Raw genomic sequence first — 13,607 nt, forward strand, 5'->3', positions numbered from 1 at the left:
TTTTTGTTCTCCCACCAGAGATTGAACTGGTGCCCCCTGCAGTGGAAGTGTGCAATCTTAACCATTAGACTGCCAGGGAAGACTTGGGAGGTTGTTGTTAAGTGGTCAAGGCATGTCTGATTCTTTGCAGCCCTATGAACTGCAGCACACCAGGCTTCCCTGTCCCTCACCCTCTCTTGGAGTTGGCCTGAGTTCATGTCCATTGAATTGGTGATGCCATCCAACCACCTCATCCTCTGTCGCCTCTTCTCCTTCTGCCTTCACTCTTTCCCAGCATCAGGGTCTAACTTAGGGATCTGTTTGTGTTCCTCCACTTGGCTTGGCTAATGTCATTGTTCTTTTAGCTCCTTACCTCCCATACTTGCTTTCCAGTATGTATGGTATTGGACTGGTAATACCCAGCCTGAGACCAGTCCTTCTCCCATTCTCTATCTTTAAAGCACATGACGTCTGTCTTCTGGAGTCATATCCATATAGATGCACAATAGCCTGCTTTAAAATATTTTAAATCCTCTTTTCTATAGTGTTCTGAACAAGAGTGTGACAGCTGTAGGATGGCAGACAGGGCACTAGATTATCCACCCAGAAGCTGAACTTGTGTGACCTCACTCCAGTACCTTAGCTCTTTCTGCACAACAGCATTCTGGGTAGTAAAACAGGGAAAAAAGATGACTTCTTCATCAGAGCTGTGAAGAGCAAATGAGATTAATGAAAAGAGTTTATGAATGATAAAATGTAAGAAATTACTTAAAAGTGGTGAATAAGACTTTTTTCCTCAAGACAAATGTAATTTTGAAAGTTAGCACAAAGGTATTTCTCAGTTGGAATTTATACTGAAGTTTAATAGCATCACACGGCCTTCTTGTAACACTGGATTTCTCAATCTCGGTTCTATTGACGTTTGGGACTGGATAGTTCTTGTTGTAGGAGGCTGCTCTGTACATTGTAAAACGTTTCGTGGAATTCCTGCCTCTAGATGCTAGATGCCAGTAACACCTTCCTCCTCAGTTTTGCCAACCATAACATTTCTAAACATTGCCAAACTGCACTGAGAGAAAAGGTGGAGCAAAAAGCATAAAACCTTAGGTTGAGAACCACTGATCTAACCCAATCTACTTGGAAAAACAGGTATTTTTACTCTTTTAAATTTTTATTTTAGGAAAATTTTAATTTTGCTATTCTTTTTATAAAGTCACCTCTTAATTTAGGCTGTTAAGAAATAAAGATTTTGACTTTCAAAGAGATTTTGGAAAAGGACTTTAAAAATGCAATTCAGTCATGGAACGTACCCTAACATTTTAGAGATCCATAAACCCTGTCACTGGTCACTGTCATAGCACTCGTGTGTGTTCTACTAAGTATTTATTTTGGAGAGACTCATCTTCCTGCTGAATACTGTGGTTGGGCTGCCTAACTAAGTGGACTGACTTAATACAATTAATACCTTTTGTTATTTTTATTAGCTATTAAAAAACCACACTAATACTTTATTCATATGCTGATATCTTTTGATGTCCTTTAAGGCAAGGGACCTCTAATATTACTAGGAGCCTATATCTCTATCATAACTCAGATATTCTGGGTCTACTGAGCGACTTCACTTTCACTTTTCACTTTCATGCATTGGAGAGGGAAATGGCAACCCACTCCAGTGTTCTTGCCTGGAGAATCCCAGGGACGGGGAAGCCTGGTGGGCTGCCATCTATGGGGTCGCACAGAGTCGGACACGACTGAAGTGACTTAGCATAGCATAGCATACTTATATAGACTACCTTGAGTAGCAGCAAAGTTAGAATTTTATGAGCATGACTGCTAGATCATAATCAATCGAATTTTTCATATTATTGGTTCCTAATATGATATTCTTCTTCACCATTGGATGTCTAGGACACTGGAAACAAACTGTAGCTGTTTAAGATCCAGAAATTATTGGGAGTTCCCTGATAGTTCAGTCGTTAGGACTTGGTATTGTCATAGCCATGGCCCAGGGTTCAATTCCTGGTTGGGGAACTAAGATTCTATAAGCTTCCCAAGCTACCAGGAACAGCCAAAAAAGAAAAATCCAGAAATTATTATTTTAAAAATATTGATGCCAGATGTCTGAAACTATCCTAGCTTATGTTGTCAACAAGTTCCTAAAGCCAGTTTCCCGTCTCAACTCTGACACTTAGCTTTCTTACTAGCTTAAGAAAATGTTGATCAAAGCAGGTTGTAAAACAGGAGAAACAGGTTGTAGCAATAGGGCTCTTTTTGCTGGGAAGATAGAAGAGATGTATGATCCTTAACATTAATATATTGCTAAGCTTTATGTTTCCAAGATTGATAAAAAGGTTGCCGCATCAGGAGAATTAAATTCATTTCCTCATCTATGTTTGTTTCCCCCCTCTGCCCCGCTGCCGCGTTCTGGTTAATCTTCTTTGGGAACCTATGGACCCTCTTCAAAAGACTTATCAACATGAATAATAAATCACTATAATTAATATTGTAATGGGGTGGAGTGGGCACACAGCTGTTAGTGCCTGTTATTGCAAGACCTTAGTGGGAGGTTAGAGGTCCTACTCTGCCAATAGTCAGCCTCCCAGTGCTGCTCCCAGCATACATTGCAGCGAAAGAGCCTTCTCACTAGGGTCCTCTGGGTCCTCTAGGCCCTAAGGCCTGGACCTGGCAAGTAAGCTAAGGGCACAGGGTCAGGCTGAGGGCTATGTGCCACAGAGCTCCAGACCCCTCCCCATGGCCTCCCACTGGCCAGGCCCAGGCCTCGAGGCAACAACGAACCTCTCCTTCATCCTCACCTCTGCAGCCTAATGATGGCAGCTGTCTCCATGGGTCCCAGTCCACGGAGGCCTCGGCAACTGGAACATATGGACAATGCTATTAAGGTGGCACTAGTGGCAAAGCACCTGCCAATGCAGGAGATGTGAAGAGACACTGGTTCGATCCCTTGGTTGGGAAGATCCCCTGGAGGAGGGCATGGCAACCCACTCCAGTATTGTTGCCTGGAGAACCCCAGGGACAGAGAAGCCTGGCGGGCTACAGTCCATAGGGTCACACAGAGTCAAATATGACTGAAGTGACTTTGCACACATGCACTCCATTAAGGTAACAGCTTCAGGTAGCTTCAATCTCTCTGTTCAAGTTTCAAAAATTCGTACAGTGTGGATATATTGTCTACCCCTGGGAGGTGGCCAGAGGTCAGGGTTAAGCTGCAACGATGCTGCACATCATTACTTCAGGTCCCCTTCTGTAGTTGGGGCTATTCTCAAACAAGGACAGTTGTGAGCTGGAAATGAACGTGAATGGCATTTGCTGCAACATGCATTCCTTTTGATCCTGTACACATAGTCCTCTCCAGTTTAAATGAAAAACCTGAGTCCTGGATGCCTGGTTTGCTCGGTGATGACACCTGAGCAGGGTCTGGTACTGAAAGCACCTCCAGCTGAGATCTGCCTCCTCGTAGCCAGGATTTGGACCTCAAAGGGTGAAGCTGAGCCTTGGTACCTTGCACTGTCTTGTCAGACCAGGTAATAATATTTTGTTTGGTGGAGGTTTATAGGAACATCATTCATTCCTTGGCCATGACCTGACCTCAAGGGCAAAGGGTCTGACACCAAGAAGTGTGCAACAACTAACCATGCCCCTCCCTCACCTTTCCTATAAAAAGGGCTTTGCTAAGTGCTTTCGGGGAGTTTGGGGTTTTTAAGGCATGAGCTTTCCAGCTGGCTTCCCAGGTGGTAGTGGTAAAGAATCTGCCTGCTAATGCAGGAGACACAAGGGATCCCTGGGTCCGGAAGATTCCTTGGAGAAAGAAATGGCAACCCACTCCACTATTCTTGCTTGGGAAATCCCATGGACAGAGGAACCTGGTGGGTTATAGTCAATGGGGTCACAGAGAGTCGGCTAAGCAACAGCAAGGCATGAGCCACCAGTCTCCTTGCTATGGCCCTGCAGTAAATCTTTCTCTGATCCAAAGTCAGACGTTTTGGTGGTGTTTGGCCTCATTGTACATCAGGCACACAGACTTGCATTTGCTAAAAGTATATTACTCTTACAGATTTTTTTCATAAAGTATTTTAGTAAGAACTGTCTTATAATTGAGGTAAGTAGTAGGAGTTTATGATCTAGAAAGTGCCATTAAGCTGAGCCAGAAAGTTTGGGTCCTCTTATTTGCTCTCATACTATTGAACTTGAATGACTTTGGGCCAGGCCTACCTCTACATTCACTGTCATTGCCCCAGTTTATCACGTATTGCTTCTGGCTTACAGCTTAACATCTTCTGTCTACCCTGTGTACACATTTGGATCTGCAAACTCTGCCAGAACAAAACTTTGGCTAGCATACCATACTATAAGTCAATATATTCCCCAGTGGAAGTCTCTTCTTTCTGGAGAAGGAATCATTTGAAGTATCAGTGTTTGCCTCATCCATTTTTTGAGATCTGAGAAGCAAAAACTATCATATATAGAAATGGCCTAGCCAGATTTCCCATCCTCATCATAAATATTGGAGGAAAAATGTTGATGATGGATTATTTCAGATTCCTCCTTGCTACCTCTGCTTAAGAAAAGCTGTATGGCCAAGATGGAATTATAGGGACTAGGTTTACCCTCCCACCTGTAACAACCAAAACAAAACACACACACAAAAATGAAAACAAACCCAAAGCAGATGAAATACATAAAACAGTGGTTTTCAAGACACTGGCTATCAGGCAATGAATGACAGTGATTGTTGAAAGAAAGAACCATGAGAGATGAGACCAACTGTTGCCCCAGTGTAATCACTTGAGAAAGTTTTCAGGCCATGGCATATGGAAGAACTGAGGTAAAGCCTAATTAGGACCCTGAATTGAAGAGATGGAGGTTGGAGTCTAGAGAGATCAAGACAGAGTTGAGATGAGTGACAAAGAGGACAGAGCTACCAGGAGAGCACTGGCAGTCTGCAGAGGGACCCTTATCAAATATTCTGCAGAATCCTGATCAGCATATGCCAATGAGGAAACTACATGAGGCCCAAGAAAGAATCATCTGGAAGCATGAGAGTCTATGCCATTGTCAGTTCTTAGGAGCCGGATGGAAAAACTCATAATTCATAAGGCACTGGGTAGATTATTTAAGAAGGTCCTGCCTCATTAGTGGGAAATAATTAGCCTTATACTGAGAACTGCTCCCAACCTGTCAAGCTGTAAAAGCAAAAACTGAAGGGATCAAACTGTTTCCAAATAACTTATCATCATCCTGAGCAAAGCTCAAGAAAATCTATGAGAATTCAAAAGCATCCAGTACCCAACAAAATAAAGTCCAGAAAGTATGTGCATGTGTGCCAAGTTGCTTCAGTTGTGTCTGACTCTTTGTGACCCTGTGGACTGTACCCTGCCAGGCTCCTCTGTCTGTGGGATTCTCCAGGCAAGAATACTGGAGTGGGTTTCCATGCCCTCCTCCAGGGAATCTTCCTGACCCAGGAATTGAACCTATGTCTCTTACATCTCCTGCATTGGCAGGTGGGTTCTTTACACTAGTGTCACCTGGAAAGCCCCCACAAAGTATGCATGCAGCCAAAGACTACCAGGCATGCAGAGACATAGGAAAATACAACCATAATGAGGAGGATAATCAGTAAGTCAAAAGTGACACAAATTGATACAAATAATATTATTAGCAGATAACATTAATACAATTAATGTAACCATGCTGCTAAGTCGCTTCAGTCGTATTGGATTCTGTGCGACCCCACAGACGGCAGCCCACCAGGCTCCCCCGTCCCTGGGATTCTCCAGGCAAGAACTCTGGAGTGGATTGCCATTTCCTTCTCCAATGCATGAAAGTGAAAGTGAAGTTGCTCAGTCATGTCCGACTCTTCACGACCCCATGGACGGCAGCCCACCAGGCTCCTCTGTCCATGGGATTTTCCAGGAAAAAGTACTGGAGTGGGGGTGGCATCACCTTCCATATTCAAAAAGTTATGCAGAGGTTTAAAAAAAGATCTCAGTCATATTTCTAGAGATGAAAAGTACAATATCCAAGATGAAAAATACACTAGATGGGATTAACAGAAAATTATGTATATCAGTTCAGTTCAGCCGCTCAGTCGTGTCCGACTCTTTGCGATCCCATGAATCGCAGTACGCCAGGCCTCCCTGTCCATCACTAACTCCCGGACTTCACTCAGACTCACATCCATCGAGTCAGTGATGCCATCCAGCCATCTTATCCTCTGTCATCCCCTTCTCCTGCTGCGCCCAACCCCTCCCAGCATCAGAGTCTTTTCCAATGAGTCAACTCTTCACATGAGGTGGCCAAAGTACTGGAGTTTCAGCTTCAGCATCAGTCCTTTCAAAGAAATCCCAGGGCTGATCTCCTTCAGAATGGACTGGTTGGATCTCCTTGCAGTCCAAGGGACTCTCAAGAGTCTTCTCCAACACCACAGTTCAAAAGCATCAATTCTTCAGCGCTCAGCCTTCTTCATAGTCCAACTCTCACATCCATACATGACCACTGGAAAAACCATAGCCTTGACTAGACGGACCTTTGTTGGCAAAGTAATGTCTCTGCTTTTCAATATGCTATCTAGGTTGGTCATAACTTTTCTTCCAAGGAATAAGCATCTTTTAATTTCATGGCTGCAGTCACCATCTGCAGTGATTTTGGAGCCCAGAAAAAATAAAGTCTGACACTGTTTCCACTGTTTCCCCATCTATTTCCCATGAAGTGATGGGACCAGATGCCATGATCTTCATTTTCTGAATGTTGAGCTTTAAGCCCACTTTTTCACTCTCCACTTTCACTTTCATCAAGAGGCTTTTTAGTTCCTCTTCAGTTTCTGCCATAAGGGTGGCGTCATCTGCATATCTGAGTTTTTGATATTTCTCCCGACAATCCTGATTCCAGCCTGTGCTTCTTCCAGTCCAGCATTTCTCATGATGTACTCTGCATATAAGTTAAATAAGCAGGGTGACAATATATAGCCTTGACATACTCCTTTTCCTATTTGGAATCAGTCTTTTGTTCCAAGTCCAGTTCTAACTGTTGCTTCCTGACCTGCATACAAATTTCTCAAGAGGCAGGTCAGGTGGTCTGGTATTCCCATCTCTTTCAGAATTTTCCACAGTTGATTGTGATCCACACAGTCAAAGGCTTTAGCATAATCAATAAAGCAGAAATAGATGTTTTTCTGGAACTCTCTTGCTTTTTCGATGATCCAGCGGATGTTGGCAATTTGATCTCTGGTTTCTCTGCCTTTTCTAAAACCAGCTTGAACATCTGGAAGTTCACGGTTCACATATTGCTGAAGCCTGACTTGGAGAATTTTGAGCATTACTTTACTAGCGTGTGAGATGAGTGCAATTGTGTGGTAGTTTGAGCATTCTTTGGCATTGCCTTTCTTTGGGATTGGAATGAAAACTGACCTTTTCCAGTCCTGTGGCCACTGCTGCATTTTCCAAATTTGCTGGCATATTGAGTGCAGCACTTTCACAGCACCATCTTTCAGGATTTGAAATAGCTCAACTGGAATTCCATCACCTCCACTAGCTTTGTTCGTAGTGATGCTTTCTAAGACCCATTTGACTTCACATTCCAGGATGTCTGGCTCTAGGTGAGAGATCACACCATCGTGATTATCTGGGTCATGAAGATCTTTTCTGTACAGTTCTTCTGTGTATTCTTGCCATCTCTTCTTAATATCTTCTGCTTCTGTTAGGTCCATACCATTTCTGTCCTTTATTGAGCCCATCTTTGCATGAAATGTTCCCTTGGTATCTCTAATTTTCTTGAAGAGATCTCTAGTCTTTCCCATTCTGTTATTTTCCTCTATTTCTTTGCATTGATCGCTGAGAAAGGCTTTCTTATCTCTTCTTGCTATTCTTTGCAACTCTGCATTCAGATGCTTATATCTTTCCTTATCTCCTTTGCTTTTCACTTCTCTTCTTTTCACAGCTATTTGTAAGCTCTCCCCAGACAGCCATTTTGCTTTTTTGCATTTCTTTTCCATGGGGACGGTCTTGATCCCTGTCTCCTGTACAATGTCATGAACCTCTGTCTGTAGTTCATCAGGCACTCTATCTATCAGATCTACGCCCTTAAATCTATTTCTCACTTCCACTGTATAATCATAAGGGATTTGATTTAGGTCAGACCTGAATGGTCTAGTGGTTTTCCTTACTTTCTTCAATTTCAGTCTGAATTTGGCAATAAGGAGTTCATGATCTGAGCCACAGTCAGCTCCTGGTCTTGTTTTTGCTGACTGTATAGAGCTTCTCCATCTTTGGCTTCAAAGAATATAATCAATCTGATTTCGTTGTTGACCATCTGGTGATGTCCATGTATAGAGTCTTCTCTTGTGTTGTTGGAAGATGGTGTTTGCTATGACCAGTGCATTTTCTTGGCAAAACTCTATTAATCTTTACCCTGCTTCATTCCGTATTCCAAGACCAGATTTGCCTGTTATTCCAGGTGTTTCTTGACTTCCTACTTTTGCATTCAAGTCCCCTATAATGAAAAGGACATCTTTTTTGGCTGTTAGTTCTAAAAGGTCTTGTAGGTCTTCATAGAACCGTTTAACTTCAGCTTCTTCAGCGTTACGCGTTGGGGCATAGACTTGGATTACTGTGATATTGAATGGTTTGCCTTGGAAATGAACAGAGACCATTCTGTCGTTTTTGAGTTTGCATCCAAGTACTGCATTTCAGACTCTTTTGTTGACCATGATGGCTACTCCATTTCTTCTAAGTAATTCCTGCCCGCAGTAGTAGATATAATGGTCATCTGAGTTAAATTCACCCATTCCAGGCCATTTTAGTTCGCTGATTCCTAGAATGTCGACATTCACTCTTGCCATCTCTTGTTTGACCACTTCCAATTTGCCTTGATTCATGGACCTAACATTCCAGGTTCCTATGCAATATTGTTCTTTATAGCATCAGACCTTGCCTATATCACCAGTCACATCCACAACTGGGTATTGTTTTTGCTTTGGCTCCATCCCTTCATTCTTTCTGGAGTTATTTCTCCACTGATCTCCAGTAGCATATTGGGCACCTACTGACCTGGGGAGTTTGTCTTTCAGTATCCTATCATTTTGCCTTTTCATAGTGTACATGGGGTTCTCAAGGCAAGAATACTGAAGTGGTTTGCCATTCTCTTCTCCAGTGGACCACATTCTGTCAGATTTCTCCACAATGACCCGCCCATCTTGGGTTGCCCCACGGGCATGGCTTAGTTTCATTGAGTTAGACAAGGCTGTGGTCCTAGTGTGATTAGATTGACTAGTTTTCTGTGAGTATGGTTTCAGTGTGTCTGCCCTCTGATGCCCTCTTGCAACACCTACCATCTTACTTGGGTTTCTCTTACCTTGGACATGGGGTATCTCTTCATAGATGCTCCAGCAAAGCGCAGCCACTGCTCCTTTACTTGGACGAGGGGTATCTCCTCACCACTGCCCTTCCTGACCTTGTACATGGAATAGCTCCTCTAGGCCCTCCTGCCCCCGTGCAGCCACTGCTCCTTGGACGTGGGGTTGCTCCTCCCGGCCGCCACCCCTGGCCTCGGATGTGGGGTAGCTCCTCTTGGCTGCTCCTGTGCTGTCGCAGCCTGGCACTCTCGGCCACCGCCCCTGACATTGGATGCCGGGTAGCTCCTCTCGGCTGCTGCCCCTGACCTCAGACGTGGGGTAGCTCCTCTCGGCCATTCCCGCCCCATCGCAGTCTCGCGCTCTCGGCCACTGCCCCTGACCTTGAACGTGGGTTAACTCCTCTTGGCCACTGCCCCTTGGGCATGGGGTCCTCCTGGCTTCTGCCCCTGACCTCGGACGTGGAGTGGCTCCTCTAGGCTGCGCTATGTGTGCCGTTGCAGCCGCCTGCACTATTTGACCCTTTCATGGATCACAGCCTTGTCATGGCAAAGGGGCTTGTATAACTCAATGAAGCTATGAGTCATACCATCCAGGGTAACCCAAGATGGACAGGTCATAGTGAAGAGTTCTGACACAACTTGGTCCGCTGGAGGAGGGAATGGCAATCCACTCCAGTATTCTAGCCATGAGAACTCCATTTTCCCAGTAGTCATGTATGGATGTAAGAGTTGAACCATAAAGAAGGCCGAGCACCAAGGAATTAATGCTTTCAAATTGTGGTGCTGGAGAAGACTCTTGAGAGTCCCTTGGACAACAAGATCAAACCACCAGTCAATCCTAAAGGAAATCAACCCTGAATATTCATTGGAAGGACTGATACTGAAGCTGAAGCTCCAATACTTTGGCCACATGATGAGAAGAGCTGACTCATTGGAAAAGACCCTGATGCTGGGAAAGATTGAAGACAAAAGGAGAAGGGAGTGGCAGAGGATGAGAAGGTTAGATAGATAGCATCACTTACTCAATGGACATGAATCTGAGCAAACTCTGGGAGATAGTGAAGGACAGGGAAGCCTGGTATGCTGCAGTCCATGGGGTTTCAGAGTCAGACATGACTGAGTGACTGAATAACAGCAAGAAGATTAATGAGTTTGATGGCAGAGCAATGGAAACAATCCAAAAAGAAACCCACACACACACAAAAAGAATCCAGAATAATTAAAGAGCATCACTGAGTTGTGAAGCAACTTCAAGCAGGCTAATAAATGAGTAGTTAGAGTCCCCATAGGAGAAAAGAAGATAGGGACAAAAAAATATTTGGGAAAATATGTCCCCAAACTTTCCAAACAGTAAAACCTATAATTCCACAAATTCAAGAGCCTTAATGAAACTCCATCACAAGAAACATGAAGTAAATAAATTACACGTAGGTCTATCATCACAAAATTGTAAAAAAAAATAGTGTTAAAGAGGAAGAGCCTCACTATCCAGAGATAAAAGATGTTATGTACAGAGCAATAAAGGTGAGAGTGACATGAGTTTGTTTTTTTTTAAATTCAGTTCAGTCACTCAGTCATGTCCTACAATTGAAAACACAGTGGAGGAACATCTTTAAAGTAATGAAAGGAAAAAACTTGTCAGTTTGGACTTATATGTCCTGCTAAAATGTCTTTCAACAAAAGTGGTGAAGTAAATATATCTTCAAACATACAAAAGCTGAAAGAATTCATTAGTAGCAGACACTAAGAAAAGTTACAAGCCATTCCTCAGGCAGAAAGAAATTAAGAATGAAATTAAGGAAAGAATTGTATGCACAACAGTATAAAATTGATAGTCATGTAACATATACAAAAATTAACTCAAAATAGATCAAAAACAAAAATGTAAGAGCTATAATTATAAAATTGTTGAAAGAAAACATGATTATGAATCTTAATGACCTAATTAATTAATGCTTAATTAGGCAGCAATTTTTAGATATGATGACACAAAACAACCAAAAACAAAAATCTAAATACATTTGACTTCCTTAAAATTAAAAACTCATTTATTAGAGGACACTATCAAGAACGTGAAAAGACAACCAAAATAAAGGCAGAAAATATTTTCAAATTATATATCTGGTAAGGGACTTGAATACAGATTGTATAAAGAAGTTTTACAACTCAAAAATAAGATGAATAGGGACTTCCCTGGTGGTCCAGTGGTTAAGAATCCAACTTCCAATGTAGGGGACGTGGATTTGATCCCTGGTTGGGGAACTGAGACCCCACATGCCATAGAGCAACTAAGCCTGTGAGCCACAACTAATGAAGCCTGCTCACCTCAACGAAGACCCAGCACAGCCAAGAATATATAAATAAAATCACTGATTTATTTTTAAAAATAATATGAATAATTCAATTTAGGGAATTCCCTGGCAGTCCAGTAGTTAGGACTTGGTGCTTTCACTGCTGAAGATCCAGGTTTACTCCCTGGTTGGGGAACTAAGATCCCACAAGTGGCATGGCCAAGAGAGAAAATTATGGTTAATTATATCCTGGTGACTCAGACTGTAAAGAATCTGCCTGCATTGTGGGAGACCTGGGTTCGATCTCTGGCTTGGGAAGATCCCCTGGAGGAAGGCGTGCAACCCACTCCAGTATTTTTGCCTGGAGAATCCCCATGGACAGAGGAGCCTGGTGGGCAACAGTCCATGGGGTCACAAAGAGTTGGACACTCCTGAGTGACTAAGCACAGCACATATCATATTAAGGATGTTTCAAGAATGATTATAATCAGAAGGTAACCAACTTATCTTCCCACTCTCAAATCAGTTATATAAACTGTCCTCTATTTAACTTCTCTCATCTCTCCTTCATTCATCCCACAACTCCACTGACACAGTCTTTCAAGGTCACCAGGGACCTGAGTGTCTAACTCATTGTCAACCTTTGTCCCAATTTTATTCACTCTTAGCAATATCAAAAATAGTTTACCACTGCATCCATTTCAACACAGCACTTTATTTTTTCTTGTTCCGGGAAACCAGGCCTAGTTTTCTTTTAGCAAATCTGTATAACCAGCTGCATATGCATAATTTTCATTTTGATGTCTGATAGGTCCCTAAAACCTAACACGTGCATGACAAAATTCTTATCTATTCATTGTAACCCCATCCCCTAAACACATATCAGACCCATTCTACTCTTCCCATATCTTTCTTATGAAAGTTGGTAACACAATTATTTGTTCACATGTTCAGGCCAAAAACTAACGATTCATTTACCATTTTTGATTACTCTCTTTCCATAATCTTACCACATCCAACCCACTACCAAGTCTTAATAGTTCCAGCCCCCAAATGTATCTGCATTTGCCTTACTCTCCAGTTTTTTATTCAAGTTAATCAAAGAGGGAACATGTGGAGTAATGCTGGGGATTAGATTCTATGTGGTCTTATGGGCCTTTGTAAGGACTTTTGCCTTTCTTTACTCCAGTGAGTTGCAGAATTTTGATTGACGTACTAACATGATCTAACTTAAGTCTTTAAAGATCGCTCTGATTTCTTTGTTGAAATTAGACTGGGGAACAGGGCAGAAATAAACATAGGAAACTCAGAAGGCTATTGCAGTTTTTAAAAATTGATAGTTTGGACTATCAGTGGTACACTGTTAAGCTGGTACCTCAGTGGGTGACTGGAGCTTAACCTCCTCAGTTAAAAATGGGGAAATCTGAGAAAGGAGAAAAACACACCCCTTCCAATTAGTCCTTCTCCAGGGAGAGAGAAAGTAAATACACACCATCATCTGGGAGGCATTGTCTGAGTCCTGCAGATCTGAAGAATGGGGCAAAACGCTGACAACAACTGATAGCAGGATATAAAATAAAGGTTTATCTGTAGGATAAATTACAATAAGCATAATTGTTGGGTCAAAGAACAAGTATGTTTATAATTTTGATAGACATCTTCACTGATAATGGAGGAGTAAGTGGTGGTTGAATTCTATTCTAATAAAGTAGATGTAACTCATGAGAGAAAAATAAAAATCAAATAATGATACCAGGAGTATGGTCTGAACAACTGGAAGGATGGGTATGCTGTTTCCCAAGTGGGTGAAGACCACTGAAGGAGCATGTTTCAATAAGAAGAGATAGGAAGTATGACTTGAACATTTCCATTTAAAACCATTTATCCAGGTATCCAGATAGAGATCAAGTAGAATTTTGGATATGTGAGTCTGGAATTCAGAGGAGAGGGCTGGAGAAATAAATTATGGAG

The sequence above is a fragment of the Bubalus kerabau genome, chromosome 3 (assembly GCF_029407905.1).
Source record: "Bubalus kerabau isolate K-KA32 ecotype Philippines breed swamp buffalo chromosome 3, PCC_UOA_SB_1v2, whole genome shotgun sequence".
Classification (NCBI taxonomy): Eukaryota; Metazoa; Chordata; class Mammalia; order Artiodactyla; family Bovidae; genus Bubalus; species Bubalus kerabau.